The following is a 15,670-nucleotide window of genomic DNA, read 5'->3' as shown; positions in this document are numbered from 1 at the left end:
AGGAAGGGGGGGGAGGGTTTTTCAACCATGGAGCCTCAAATTAATTTAACACACATTGTAATGGGTTCTAAAATAACAGCATTTTAACTGGGGAGTTCATTAAGCATTTTCACAAATGCATAACCATTATTTTGCTTAGTCAGATGTTTCCTCAAAGGAGACTTCATTCACTTTAACTGCAGAATGTGCACGGCGAATAAAGCAATTTAGGGTTTTTTATTTACATTTTACCACTGATCCTGCTTTATGCGGGGGTGGGGTGGGGATAAGTTGCAAAAGAACAAAGGCACTGTTAGTCAGCATTTACTTCCCAGATATCAAGGCTTCTTTTTGCTTAAAGATACTGTGGTGAGGCTTTCTTTCCAGGTGGGGGGAGTTAGGCTATATGCCCGAGTCCCTTCTAATTCCTGGATCCTGCAAAGATTCAATTGTTGGAATAGCCAGATCAGCTTCTTGGTAATTGCCTAAGTATGGGTTGTTGCTCACTGGAAGGACAGATCGTGAAGCTGAGGCTCCAATACTTTGGCCACCTCATGAGAAGAGAAGACTCCCTGGAAAAGACCCTGATATTGGGAAAGATGGAGGGCACAAAGAGAAGGGGACAACAGAGGACGAGATGGTTGGATAGTGTTCTTGAAGCTACCAGCATGAGTTTGACCAAACTGCGGGAGGCAGTGGAAGACAGGAGTGCCTGGCGTGCTCTGCTCCATGGGGTCACGAAGAGTCGGACATGACTAAATGACTAAAAAATAAATGGGTTGTTAGGGTAATAATGGAAATGGGTCTGTACCAGAGGGTGAATGGGTGGGTCTCCCTCCTTCAACTGGCTTGTAGTTAGAAGGATTAAACCATAGATGAGGTGTGTGAGAGCTGGTTGAGAAGCAGGCTACAGGCAGAAGCCTGAGAGGGAGAGACATGCTTGATTTCTGTTTGAATCCAAGTCTGTAGTTATGGGAGAAGCAAGAAATTCTTGAGGTATTGATGCTGTCTCTCCATTGTAGGTTCAGGTTGTAAGGTAAAGATATCCCCAACCATTAGGTCCAGTCGCGGACGAATCGGGAGTTGTGGCACTCATCTAGCTTTACTGGCCGAAGGAGCTGGCATACAGCTTCTGGGTCATGTGGCCAGCATGACTAAGCCACTTCTGATGAACCAGAGCAGCACACGGAAATGCCGTTTACCTTCCCGCCAGAGCGGTACCTATTTATCTATTTATACTTGACGTGCTTTCGAACTGCTAGGTTGGCAGGAGCTGTGGCCAAACAAAGGGAGCTCACCCTGTTGCGGGGATTCTAACTGCCGACCTTCTGATCGGCAAGCCCTAGGCTCTGTGGTTTAGACCACAGCACCACCCACATCCCAGGTTCAGGTTGTACATATGTATAAAAAAGCCATCTATTATGTAGACACCACAGTCTCCACTGTCCCTCATTCCAATGAAACTGAACCCTAGGTAAGAGTGTGTGCATGCAGCAATACAGTAGGTTAGCTTCAGAGTAGGGTAAAATTGTTAGATGTACAGGGACTTTTAAGGGATCTGTAATCTGAGTAATAACCCCCGATTTCAGCAAATCCAGTTTTCCCTTGTCTCCCTGTTCTGGTTACAGTAAACCAGCTCAGCCAGTATTGCGGTGACTGTTATTTTCAAGCCCAGCAAGAGCAGCTGACATCCTTGGGTGGTGACCAAGGGACTCTCTTTTCTTATGCTTCCATGAGTGCTAGGCAGCTTTCATTATAATTGCCCACAACAACTGGAGTGCCATTAGCTGTATGAATGTGTTTTGCATATAACGCATACCTATGTGCAGACTGGAACAAGGCCATGCCTAGCTATATTTATCTGCTTATTTGTCTACCTTGTTTATCTATCCATCTACACATACACAATTTTATGTCAGTACGCAGATAAATACGGACTGATAATTCCACTCCGGCAGCTTTGCCAATGCTGAATCTGCAGCTCCGATATGATGAATACAAAACCAAAGGTGAATCAACAAATAAATCGCAGCAATAATCACCAAACTAATCTTTTCATTTTCTATGTTCAAAGGGAAACATATAGGCAACATAAACTCTTCACCAAATTCAGATGGCTTGAGGGATCAAATTTGGCCACTACAATAGCTACAGAGAGATGCATATCAAATGAATATGTAAATAGAATTGCTAATTCATCTTTTAGCAACTAACCAATGAAATTAAAAAAAAAACAAAAACAAAATCTTTCGTATGGTTTCTGAACCTGGCAAATCATGGTCACAGTTTTTTGTTTTAAAAAAACCTTTTGGGAAACCTTTAAGCTGATCTTGACTTCCTTGAGTGTTTGCCTAAGTTCCATTTGAGCTTTCCTCATAGCCATGACACTGGGTGATATATCTATGCTGTAGCATCAACCAGTCAGAATTTGTATTTTAGTATGTTTTATTTGTTGATATAAAATTTATTGAAAAATTTTTTAGAGTTACAAAAGAAAACAAAGCAGAAAAAGAAAAAGAAAAAACAAGAAAAAACAAACCACATCAAGCAATACAAGTTCAAAAAACAAAAATACACCACAAACACTCAAAAACAAATCCATCATTCTCAAATCCTCAACTGTCATTACCTTCTTTCTTTGACCTCCTCCTCCTCCCTTTTTTTGTATCCTGGTTATTAATTGTCGCAGCGAATCCTTTCCATATTTCATAATATTCTGTCGTTACATTACCTTAATCTATTTTAATCTTATCTTACTATAAAAAACCTTAAAGCTTAAAACTTAAGTCTTATTTTTACCAACTTCTCATAACCATGATATTCTTACATAATTCTTTAAACATTTTTGCTAAAGCCAAGTAATTTCGTTCCAACATTTTTCTAACATTCATCAATTTTATAAGACAATCCTAGTAATAAAAAGAAAATAAAGGCAATCCAATCTTCATCCAACGTCCCTTCCTCCTGGTCCCGGGTTTTGTCAGTCCTTTTTATCCCATCAATCTAGCGCATTAACCTGGCAATCTTGTATCCGAGGCCCTTAAGTCTCTTCCATGTCCCTTCCGCGGCTCTTCTTCATATTTATAGCTGTATTTTCCTTTGTCTCCTGCTCCTTTCATTCGTGGGAACTCCAGCTTAACAATGTTTTTGACCCTTCTCGACAAATCAGCCCCTTTTCCATAGTCCACACTAAACTCCATATGGTATTTAAGAACATGTTTCAAAGCCCCTCCAAAATTAAGAGCCCCCACAACCCCAAACATCTCATGGCCCATTGCCAGACTCGAAAAGTCCAAACATCCCTGCATAGGGGGGTCTATCCAACCCCCCATTTCCAAACCAAACCAAACTTTATATTTCCAGATCTGGCTTTTTCCAAGTTCATTTGTCAAATCCAAAAGCTCATGATCCTGCTGGGCCACAGCTCCCTCCATCTCTGGCGCCCCTGATTCAGCAACATCCTCTTCCCTCATCTGTTCTGTCAGGGCATACTCCTGATTTAATTCCTGGGTGGGCTCCATATAATTTCCCACTGCCTGTTCAAAATTTCTGATCGCATCAGTCATCAAGTCCGTCTTCTCATGTAGCTGTTCCAGTAGGGCATTTGTTTTACAGAGAGCACACAACAGAGCTTCTGAATACATTGTCCTGCAAGGTCAGAGTCTATTCCCACGATAGTAATCAGTAACAGCTGCAAGCTGGTTACAGTTTCACAGTCTCTCTCTAGGGGGAAAACTTCTATTTGTTCTTTCTTTTAAAGGCAAGTCTGACAACAAAGTTTCCTTTTTCAGATATTTTGTCAATATTTGTTCCTTTAAAATGCGAAGGGGAACAATGGAATCACTATGTTTCTCTTCTTTTAGCTATCTGTCAAAAACGTTTGTCTCTGGTCAATGAGCTTCAAAAAAGTCAGTCCTGACACCCCGCTCCAGGATCAAGATGGTGGAAAGTTACTTTATTTTGCACTCACTTCTGCAGGTTTAAACAGTCCGAAAAAAATCCCCCCTCTTCTCCTGCTTCCGAAGGGGGTTCAACAATTTTAAATGATGAAAGTTAACCTTTTACGAGCGATTTTCTGAGCTCTAGTTTGCCATGTCTTTGCTTTAATCTATCTACAAAGAAACGGAAGGCTGACTTCCTGTTTAGACCTTCCCATTTCAGTGCCAAATTGAAGTAAACTTTTAAGCCCAATTTTCCTTTCTGCTCACAAGTCCTTATTTAAAGTCCAATTGTCCGAGATTTAAGTACTCACGGGTGATTATTTTAGAAGCCAAATTGTCCCAGGAAAAAGGCAGCGCTCTCCGGCAACGGCTGTGCGGCTTCACTCCATGGAAGAAGCAGTTGACTCTCAGCACCACGCCACTTCCCCCTCTTCGCTCCGGAGCCCGTTAGTGGGTTCCTTTGCGGGTTGGGGGGGCGCTAAAGGTGCCCGCCGAGTCCCATGGTCACAGGCTTCATCCGCCTGTGATTTTTGAAAGGGTCCCCGCTTTGCCGTAGCGGAAAAGACCCGTTTCGTGTGGAGCTAGTCCCTCCAGATCAGAGGGAGTCCGCCATTGCCGATGGCGCCACCCCGGAAGTCCAAATAGTTATTCATTCGATAACGATTGGATTTTTGCCTTACTACAATTACATAGCATCAGCACAGGATTTGGGCAAAAACAGCCTTCTCTCCCCCTAAAACCAACATAATCTTCTATGTCGGAAGACCTGGATGTTCTTGATTGAGACATGATTTAAAGTGATTGCTCTAAGATGCTTATGTCAGGCCCTGCTGAAGAGGCAAAATACAGTTTTGCATATGCACTCGGTGTCATTTCATCTAGTTCTGGTGTTCATGGGCACCTTTGAGTGTATATATGAGAGGCGGAAGAGAAGACCACTAAAGGAGATGAGAAGATGCCTAGGGTCCTAGAGGAGAATGAATGTTTGCATGCAGTTTGATCCTAAGCAGAGTTATGCATGCTTAAGGGCAATGCTTTTCCAATTAAATGTTCAAAATATTAATGAAAGAATGTTATTGCATTAAAAAAAGGTCTACATCAATGGACCAGGATGTGGAAGACCAGGGTTCAAATACCCACTGAGCCATTAAGAAGCTTGCTGGATGACCTTGGTCCAGTCACAGTCTCTCAGACTAAGCTGCCTCACAGGATTGTGAGAATCAAATGAGCTTTCATTTATTTCCCAGGCTGTGCTTTGAAGTCCCAAGAATCTGGTCTTCAAAGCGTAGTGTCACCTGAGGTCATAGTGATGTCAGGTGATTGCCAGATGGGTGCCACCCTTCTTCTCTCATATTTGGTCCACCAGGGGTGGGGAGATAAGGATCTGGGGCCTGCTAACCAGAAAAGATTCCCTACCCTTGTTATATTTGTTAAGTCAGTGTAAATAAGCAGCAAAATCCTCAGCATGGTTTGCAATTATAGAGCCACTGATTTGTGAGTAAAGGGTAAAACAATCTGTCAGTCAGAATTGCCCTATTTAAAATTAGGAGCAGTGCTTGGTGAACTAACTAACCTATCAAAACAAAAACTTTCTTGCTTTTCTTCATGTATCTTGAACTAGCATTGCTAACTGACAATCCTAATCCTAAAATCCTGACTAGAGAGAAGCATGTCAGAGTCCCATTCACAGCTACAATGCTGCTCAGGAGTAAGGTAGGACCTCTAAGTGAACCAGGAACCCTTTCATGCAACAGACTTTACCACCAGGTTAGACTACGGCAATGCATTGTACATAGGGCTGCCTTTGAAGACAAGTTTGGAAACTACAGCTAATGCAAGATGTGTCGGCAATTTCAACACAAGCTTAGGTATTTATTTCAGGCATTTATATGCTATTCAGTATTCAGAATCTCTAAGCCCTTCCTCCCAGGCACGATGCAGCAGGATTTCTAAACTCCCTCTTTCTGGGGCGGCCCTTCCAAACTCCTTGAAAAACCACTGGTGAAACACAGAGGGCGTTTCGCCAGCTGCTTTTGACACACTGGAAGGAGGTGCTGTGAGGTGAAAAGCCACAAAGTACTCAAGAGCAAACCCTTGCTTGAATGCCCTAAAAGGGATTTTGCAACCTGTATCTAATCTGTCATACTGGTTTCATGAGAGGGAAGCAGGGAAGGGGTGCTTTGGATTATAAGTGACCCAATACAAGGTCAAAAAAGGCGTAAGAAAAAGTGAAGGGGAGAAAATCCTGTTTGACTTTGGGATAAAGAAAAACAAGCATGGTGAAAACTTGTGGAGTAAAAGACTGGGAACTAGACTCATGCACTATGGATAAACATAGAAGGATTAATAAGATGCCACCCAAGTAAATCATACAGGAAGGAAGGAAAGCAAGTGCTGTGCTTAGCTGAGGCAACAAAACAGCCTGATTAACAAGATGAAGTGCTGCTGGATGATCAGCAACAAGGAGGAAATATAGCCAGCATTTGCTAGATATATGGAGGTCATGATAGCCCCACACAAGAGCTATAGGCAGCATTGCCAGCATAAGGCAAATACCCGACTAATATATTTACATATGAACAGGGTGCCAGCAGGCAAAGATCACATAAGTAAATTTTTAGACATTACGTTGCAAATGTCAGGCAAGAAATATCACAGTCTGATTGATATGCAGAACTGTTGCCAGAACAGAGATGGCCAAAGTAAGTTCAAAGTCACAGGAAATGTTGTCATCAGCCTCCTGTAAAAATGTACAGTTGCTTGCTATTCTTCCTCTGCCTAAAGGTGACTATTACTATCTTTTCCCTAGGCTACTTGTTCAACGTATCTTATTATCATTACAAAGTATTATAATGGATTAGCTTCTCCATATTGTGTTAGTATTGGAGAGAGCATGTTTGAGACGGCACACTGACAAGGTTTTTTTTAAAAAAGACATTTATTTACCCCCACTAACAATTACCAAGCAGCTTGCTTTCAAGATTTTCTTTTTTAAAAAAAAAATCTCTAAATTGCATGCTTGCAATTTTTTTTGTCTCCTGATTATTCATTTAACAGAGAAAAAAAAGAAACCGAAAAGAAGTGAGTAGTATCTAATTAATATCTCCTAATGCCCAACTAATGTCAAGCATGACTCCAATTTATAACCAAACTATATCTTTACATTGAAAAATTCAATTACATTTACTGACACACTTTGAAATGCTACATTATTTATACTGGCAAACTTTGCAGCCTCTCTGTATATTTATTAACATTCTTTCCACAGTACAAAGCAGGCACACAATACAGATCGTTGCATTCTTCATTTTTTAATTTTTCAAAGTGATATTTACATCTGCTTGGGTAGGAAGGGAGGAAGGAAGGGGTTGCCTCTGTCAAGGAGATCCGAAAGATCAAGCAGAGCCAGGAGTTAATTTGCCCTCCCATTTGATTCTCCAGGCAAAACAAGGTAACCTTGACATTTCCCTCTTCCTCCTTCTTTCCTCCCCTCCCCTCCCTCCCTATTTTTCCCTCTTTCATTCTCATTCTTTCCCTCCCTCCCTCTCTCTCACTCACACTTCACTCTCAGTGCACACATCAACAATTTTGAGCTGTGAAGAGGTTCAATTGCCACCTTGGTGACTCACTTATAATGCACAAATCATTTACCAGGATAGCTTGAGGACATGACAATGACAGAGAGACATCTGTTGGGTGGATGGGATAAGAAAAAAGAGGTTATTCACAGCTGGTACATTAGCCATGCTAGCCACTAGGCCACCACAGTGTCCTAGTCCTACAGCTTCATTCCCCTCCTCTCTGCCTGCTCCCTGCTGTCAGCTGCCAAAAGATATCTGTTCTCACCCTTTGCTGAATGAAAAGGTGCTAATGCATGACTTCAGGATATGACAGAACATACAGTACTTACAAGTGTTTGGAGATGCAGCCAACCTGACCATGGGGAAAAGAAATAAGTAACTAAAGAGAGATTTTTCGTGTGTGTGTGTGTGTGTGTGTGTGTGTGTGTGTGTGAGAGAGAGAGAGAGAGAAAGGGGGGGGAATAGGCTTTATCTAGCTGTGCGTGGAAAAGGGAAACATTATCTTAGCAGTATTCCTTATACAGTTGCTTTTTTATTAAAAAGATCTATGTTAAAAAATTACACTGGGTTTTGTTTTGTATATGCACGTACTTATATAATAAATATGAGTCGATTAAATATGATCCATAGGCAATTGTTATATGAGCAGCTGGATTTAAATCCAAAATGCTTGCTTTTCTGCTTTAATGGCGGGTGGTGGGAGCAGAAGTTATATCAGCTCTGAACAAAGAAGCAGTTTTTGGTAACCAATCAACCAATCATTCAGGCTATCTAAAGAACTTTTAACTGAGATAAGATTAAAAAAGGATGTGCACAAAAAATGGAAAAGGGGGGAAACCACCAAAGAGGAATTCAAACAAATAGCCAGCACGTGTAGACACAAAGTCAGAAAAGCTAAAGCACAGAATGAACTCAGGCTTGCCAGAGAGGTTAAAAGCAACAAAAAAAGGCTTTTATGGGTATGTTCGTAGCAAAAGGAAGAACAAAGAAACGGTGGGGTCACTCAGAGGAGAAGATGGTGAAATGCAAACAGGGGACACAGAAAGGGCTGAACTCCTCAATGCCTTCTTTGCCTCAGTCTTCTCCGATAAAGAAAACAATGCCCGACCTGAAGAATTTGGAGCAAATGATTCAGCAAAGGAAACACAGCCCAGAATAACTAAGGAGATAGTACAAGAATACTTGGCTAGTTTAGATGTATTCAAGTCTCCAGGGCTAGATGAACTGCATCCAAGAGTATTAAAAGAACTGGCAGATGTGATCTCAGAACCACTGACAGTCATCTTTGAGAATTCCTGGAGAACAGGCGAAGTCCCGGCAGACTGGAGGAGGGCAAATGTTGTCCCTATTTTCAAAAAGGGGAAAAGAGAGGACCCAAATAATTACCGCCCAGTCAGTCTGACATCAATACCAGGGAAGATTCTGGAGCAGATCATTAAGCAAACAGTCTGTGAGCACCTAGAAAGGAATGCTGTGATCACCAATAGTCAGCATGGATTTCTGAAAAATAAGTCATGTCAGACTAACCTGATCTCGTTTTTGACAGAATTACAAGCCTGGTAGATGAAGGGAACAAAGTGGATGTAGCCTACCTTGATTTCAGCAAGGCATTTGACAAGGTGCCCCATGATATTCTTGTAAAGAAGCTGGTAAAATGCGATCTTGACTATGCTACCACTCAGTGGATTTGTAACTGGCTGACTGACCGAACCCAAAGGGTGCTCATCAATGGTTCCTCTTCATCCTGGAGAAGAGTGACTAGTGGGGTGCCACAGGGTTCTGTCTTGGGCCCGGTCTTATTCAACATCTTTATCAACAACTTGGATGATGGACTCAAGGGCATCCTGATCAAATTTGCAGATGACACCAAACTGGGAGGGGTGGCAAATACCCCAGAGGACAGGATCACACTTCAAAACGACCTTGACAGATTAGAGAACTGGGCCAAAACAAACAAGATGAATTTTAACAAGGAGAAATGTAAAGTATTGCACTTGGGCAAAAAAAATGAGAGGCACAAATACAAGATGGGTGACACCTGGCTTGAGAGCAGTACATGTGGAAAGGATCTAGGAGTCTTGGTTGACCACAAAGTTGACATGAGCCAACAGTGTGACGCGGAGTGTGACGCGGCAGCTAAAAAAGCCAATGCAATTCTGGGCTGCATCAATAGGAGTATAGCATCTAGATCAAGGGAAGTAATAGTGCCACTGTATTCTGCTCTGGTCAGACCTCACCTGGAGTACTGTGTCCAGTTCCGGGCAGCACAGTTCAAGAAGGACACTGACAAACTGGAACGTGTTCAGAGGAGGGCAACCAAAATGGTAAAAGGCCTGGAAACAATGCCTTATGAGGAACGGCTAAGGGAGCTGGGCATGTTTAGCCTGGAGAAGAGGAGGTTTAAGGGGTGATATGATAGCCATGTTCAAATATATAAAAGGATGTCATATAGAGGAGGGAGAAAGGTTGTTTTCTGCTGCTCCAGAGAAGCGGACACGGAGCAATGGATCCAAACTACATGAAAGAAGATTCTACCTAAACATTAGGAAGAACTTCCTGACAATAAGAGCTGTTTGACAGTGGAATTTGCTGCCAAGGAGTGTGGTGGAGTCTCCTACTTTGGAGGTCTTTAAGCAGAGGCTTGACAACCATATGTCAGGAGTGCTCTGATGGTGTTTCCTGCTTGGCAGGGGGTTGGACTCGATGGCCCTTGTGGTCTCTTCCAACTCTATGATTCTATGATTCTAAGCACACTGCTGCTGCTATCTGTCTAAATGCACACATATACATGCACAAAATTGAATTTTCAGCTCTGTAATTTTAAAAATTGTTGTCACATGTAGGTCTCTTTTACAATCCAGACTTTGACCACAATCGCAGCTGGCCTACTTTGTAGCTATTGCTATACCTATTTTAAAGATTGAAAAACTGAGGTTGAAAGGAAGCTCAACTGACTCCACAGCTAAGCTGCAGATCTCTTGCAGGTCTCCACAGCTAAACATTGAGGTCCAGGCCTCTGTGTGTTCTTTGCTGGTTTGTTTTCTCCTTTGCTTTCTCTTCTCTGAAGTTTTAAGATAACGCAGTCCAGGAATGAGATATCCTGTGGAGAAAAGAAGAAAATAAATTAAGGAAAAAATACCCTGTAAGTATTTCAAGATGAAAAATGAGTGGGAATTCTGTTGTTGAATTTGTTACTTAAAGTAACTGTTGTATAACTCTAAAATCGCAATACAGTGGTGCCTCGCAAGACGAAATTAATCCGTTCCGCGAGTCTCTTCGTCTTGCGGTTTTTTCATCTTGCGAAGCACAGCTATTAGCGGCTTAGCGGCTATTAACGGCTTAGCGGCTTTAAGAAAAAGGAAACAAACTTGCAAGAACTCGCAAGACATTGCACGGGTTTGGACTAGATCACCTTTGGGGTACGTTGCAACTCTAAGACAAAAGTCCCCCAAAAGGGGCATTCTGGGGATGTGGAAGAGGCGTGGCAGCTATTCCAAACCTCTTTCAGTCACATGACCTTTCAGTCACAGCAGAACTTACAATGGCATAAAAGCCGGTGTAAATCAAATTCTGTTTCAAAGGCTCATTTTCGCTCACCCAGGCTTGGGCCAGCTCAGCTACTGGGAGGGGTAGCTAATGGCATGGAGTACAGAATCAGGATTCATTATGACATTAACATATTGGAGAACTAGACCCAAACGAACAAAATGAATTTCAGTTGGGATAAATGTCTGGTTCTAAACTTAGGCAGGAAGAACCAGATGCACAAATATAAGGTGAGGGCACCTAGTTTGCCAGTAGTTCATACATTGAAAATGGTCTAGGTGTCTTAGGACAGTGTTTCCCAACCTTTTTTGGGCAAAGGCACACTTGTTTGATGAAAAAAATCTCGAGGCACACCACCATTACAGCCCCGTGACGTCAGCGCGCAGCGTCACGCCGGGAGGGACGCACGAAAGTGTAAGTTTCTATTTACAGTGTGCTCTCCCAAAGACCTTAACCGTGTAGGTATATGGCCACGAAAAGTAACAGTTGCATTAGCAGTCAGGTTACATTATTTTGACAAGCAGCCGAAGAAGTGAATCTTCCACAAAGCGGCCTGTAGAGGGATGTGTGTGTGTTTTGTTGCTGCAAAGATCAGGACACCCCCACTCCCCGCAAAAGTACTTGGTATTAGGCGCGTTTTCATCAGGCTTTTCCTTGCAATGCACAACAAGAGGAGTGATGTAAAAGCGGGTCGGGGCCCGTGTCGGACTCAGGTTCACACGTTAAGTGTTGGCCACCCTACCAGCACTTTGGATCGGCAAAAAATAACACGGGTTTTATTATTATTATTATTGTGCCTGCATTGACGTCAGCTCATGTCTGGGCGCTGGTGCGCGCAGGGCCGCGCTATCGACTGACCGCCGCGGAGCTGATAAGGGCGGGTTTTGTTGCAATTCCTCGGGTAGAGGAGGAGGAGGCCGTTCGGTGAGATGGCGAGCTCGGCACGTCGGGGAGCTCCGTAACTCGAGCCGAGCAGTCCAGCCGCAGCCAGAACTCACACGGCGAGCTCGGCTGGGTCCTAGCGCCTCCCGGGTTCCCAGCCGTGTAAATTGCTGCGGGAATTGCATCACGAGCGAGGGGGGAGGGAGGGGAGAGGAAGCACCCGGAGCTGCTGCAAAAAAGCATATCGTTTCATCAGAAAGAAGGAAACTCCATATAATAAACTGCAGGAGGGCTTAAGGCCGGACTGACTCACCCGAGGCGCTCGCCACCGCCGCCCCGCCTCTCGCCGCCCGACTCGCCTGCCTCCCTCCCACGGAGGTAGGCTGGTGTGCCGTGGGAGGGAGGCGGGCGAGTCGGCGAGCACACGCGGGGCGGCGAGCGAGCTCCCTCCCACATCCCATCGCCGCTCGCTTCGGCCGGCCTACTGGGCTGTCGCAGGCGGAAGGCCTGCGCATGCGCGAGGTTTTCGCGCCTTCCTCCAGTAGGCCGGCCGAAGCGAGCGGCGATGGGATGTGGGAGGGAGCTCGCTCGCCGCCGCCCCGCCTCTCGCCGCCCGATTCGCCCGCCTCCCTCCCATGGAACACAAGGCAACGTTCCGCGGCACACTAGTGTGCCGCGGAACACCGGTTGGGAAACACTGTCTTAAGAGACCAAAAGCTCAACATGAGTCAACAGTGTAATATAACAGCAAAAAACAAAACCAAAGCTAATGCTATTCTAGGCTGCATCAAAAGAAGCATAGTGTTCTGGACAAGGGAAGTCATAGTCCCACTCTCTTCTACCTTGGTCAGACCACACCTGGAGTTCTGTGTCCTGTTCTGGGTGCCACAATTTAAGAAGGACATTGACAAGCTGGCACATGTGCAGAGGAGGGTGACCAGGAAGATCAAGGTCTAGGAGCCAAGCTTTATGAGGACCAATTGAAAGAGTTGGGTATGTTTACCCTGGAAAAGAGGAAACTGAAGGGAGATATGATAACCATCTTCAAACATCGAAAGGGCTGTCACATGAAAGATAGAACAAGGTTGTTTCTTCCTGCTCTGGAAGATAGGACAGGAACCAATGGATTCAAGTTACATGAAAGGAAATTGTGACTAAACATCAGGAAGAAATTTATGGCAATAAGAGCTGTTTGACAATGGAAAGGACTCCCTTAGGAGGTTGTGGACTCTCCTTCATTGGAAGTTTTTAAGCAGAGGTCGGATGGCCATCTGTCATGGATGCTTTCGTTGAGAGTCCTGCATTGCACGGGTTTGGACTAGATCACCTTTGGGGTACGTTGCAACTCTAAGACTCTATGATTCTATGAAATGAGTTTGGATAACTGATGCCAGTGTTAATTCTGCCACCTTTCTATATAATATACAATGGTACCTCTGGTTACGTACTTAATTCATTCCGGAGGTCTGCTCTTAACCTGAAACTGTTCTTAACCTGAAGCACCACTGGAGCATGATTTCTGTTCTCATCCTGAAGCAAAGTTCTTAACCCGAGGTACTATTTCTGGGTTAGCGAAGTCTGTAACCTGAAGCGTATGTAACCCGAGGTACCACTGTATTCTGTATTCCGGGTGGTGTTCGGTTAACCTGTCCCACCAAAATAAGTGTTTTCGCTTGTGCAGCAGGACTCTCTCCCCAATTCCATTCCCAGTGGTGCCATGTTTCCTTCCCAAACCTACTCCAGGGAGTTGGGGAGAACCCCTAGAACAGCACTGGGGGTGCAGGGAGGGAATGTTCTGTTGCACAAGCAGAAATCCTTCCACTGATGGAACGTGCAGCAGAAGGAGGCTGCTGATCCTCCTCCTTGTCACTGCCAATGCAAGTGGAGAAGGGAGGTGATCAGGTAGGAAGAGGAGGAAGGAGGAAGAGGAGGAGGGCAAGCAGCTGTGGGGTCAGCAGTGAGCCTCCTGCTCGGATGCAGGCCTTTGTAGGTGCCAGGCAAGGCGGGTTCCAGAAAGTAACACTCCCCATGCATGATCCTTCACATTGCTCACATAAATAAACATATCAGAATCCCTGGGAAGTTGCCTCAGAGCTCTTTATCCCACAGCCCATTAATGGATAAAGCAGAGCAGTTCCTTGGCAATAAGAGCTTCTAAAATAATTGCTCTATTTCCGAAATAATGTAGCAATCTATCTAGCTATATCTATATATCTAAGGGCCTTTTTATGAATGTAGCATGTAGGCAAAGGATTCATTGTTAAAATTTGGATGTATGCAGATAGAAAGGAAAAATAATCTTGGAAACCAGCTTTGATCTGAGACCACTGAATTTAATATTGTTGGTGCAAAGGTGTTGATGAAAGCAACAATTTTTTTTTTTTTTGGTGTGGAATACTTCAAATGCAGTGTTTCCTTCTAAAGGCATCCTCATATATATCTCCTTGAAAATTGACAGGACTCCTTGTGATAAGTAGTGAAGGTGTGTATATTTATGCATATATAAATGATTCATCATAAATAGAAAATCATAGTATTATCTACACCTACATAGCAATTGAGTAATAATCACTAACGCTATTTATTAGTATTCATTAAACTTAGAGAAATAAGAAACAGGAGAGGAGTTAGTTTAAATTCAGAAGCTGCAGGGAAAGATCTACTTTGATGAATCCATCTCTGTCTCATATTCCCTTTAGTCTATTTTCATGTAAATTTTCAGTTTGCATTTGGTTGAGGGCACAGTTCAGTATATATATTTTTTTTGTTTTTAATTATTATCACAGTTTGCAGAGGAAAGGGAAATTCCTCTGTCATTTAATGGCTTGCCTTCTCTCATCCTTTTACTACTTGTGCCACTTCCAACAGCCCTCCCCACAACTGAGGCGGCAGAATGAATACAAAGTGTAACAGACTGAGAAAAGCAGTTCTAATCACGGCTTATGTGGCTGAAGTGGAAACTGGCCAGGGTGACTTCAACTTCATTTCCTTTTTAGAATATATCAGCTAATTCGTCTGTTTCTCAAAAGTCAGGATTGGCAGCTCCTTGGGTGGAAACGGAGGGATCCTGCGGAGAAGCATGTCTAAATGTGCTGCTGACATCACAGTTGGGTCAGAGTAACTTGGATTCTCTCCCACCCTACCCGCTATCCTCTGCTTGACTTGGGGCTATGAAGTTATGTAATTGACATCTTATTTTGTTAAAGATGGGAGGGTGGGAGGGGGGAGAGGAAGGAAGCTAAGCTCTTCACAGATGATTCAGGAAGACAGATCTTCCTCCTGAAGGATAAATCTTAATTTTAGCCTTGATGTCATGAATGAAAGCAAAAGGGGGGGGGGAGACACACAGATATTAATCACAAATACAAATGGTAGAGAGGCAAGAGGAATAAGGAAGAAATAAATGGTGGCACAGGAAGGGCTTTAGCTCAGTAGCAGAGCACCTCCTATGCATGCAGAAGGTCTCCAGTTCAATCCTTAAGCATCTGCCCCATATGAAATCATGGAGGACTGCTGCCAATCAGTGTGGGTGATGCTGAGCTAGGTATACCAAGATTCCGACTCAGTGTAAGGTAACCTCCTACTTCCCTATTAAAGTTAATGGAGGAATAGGAAGGACATAGACAGCTGCCTTACACTAAGCGAGACCTACTGGTCCCCATAGCTCACACAGGCCCACCCCTCTGGACTGGTCTTCCAAAGCAACTACTCTATTCCAAACTTAAAAATGGAAAGTGTAAT

The 15,670-nt window shown here is 43.7% G+C and overlaps 1 long non-coding RNA gene across 5 annotated transcripts in view; it reads right to left on the bottom strand.

Annotated features, from left to right (window-relative positions):
- Nucleotides 1-15,670, bottom strand: part of LOC309514356 — a 509,382-nt gene that overhangs the window by 111,670 nt on the left and 382,042 nt on the right. For all 5 annotated transcript variants that reach the window (XR_014211943.1, XR_014211944.1, XR_014211945.1 and 2 more), the window contains one exon: nt 10,410-10,601. This is a non-coding gene — a long non-coding RNA (uncharacterized lncRNA). The remainder of the gene's footprint in view (nt 1-10,409; nt 10,602-15,670) is intronic.

This window comes from Podarcis vaucheri (assembly GCF_965113315.1).
Source record: "Podarcis vaucheri genome assembly, chromosome: 11".
Taxonomy (NCBI): domain Eukaryota; kingdom Metazoa; phylum Chordata; class Lepidosauria; order Squamata; family Lacertidae; genus Podarcis; species Podarcis vaucheri.
Note: the sequence above shows the minus strand (reverse complement) of the source record. Positions and strands in the feature narration are given on the sequence as shown.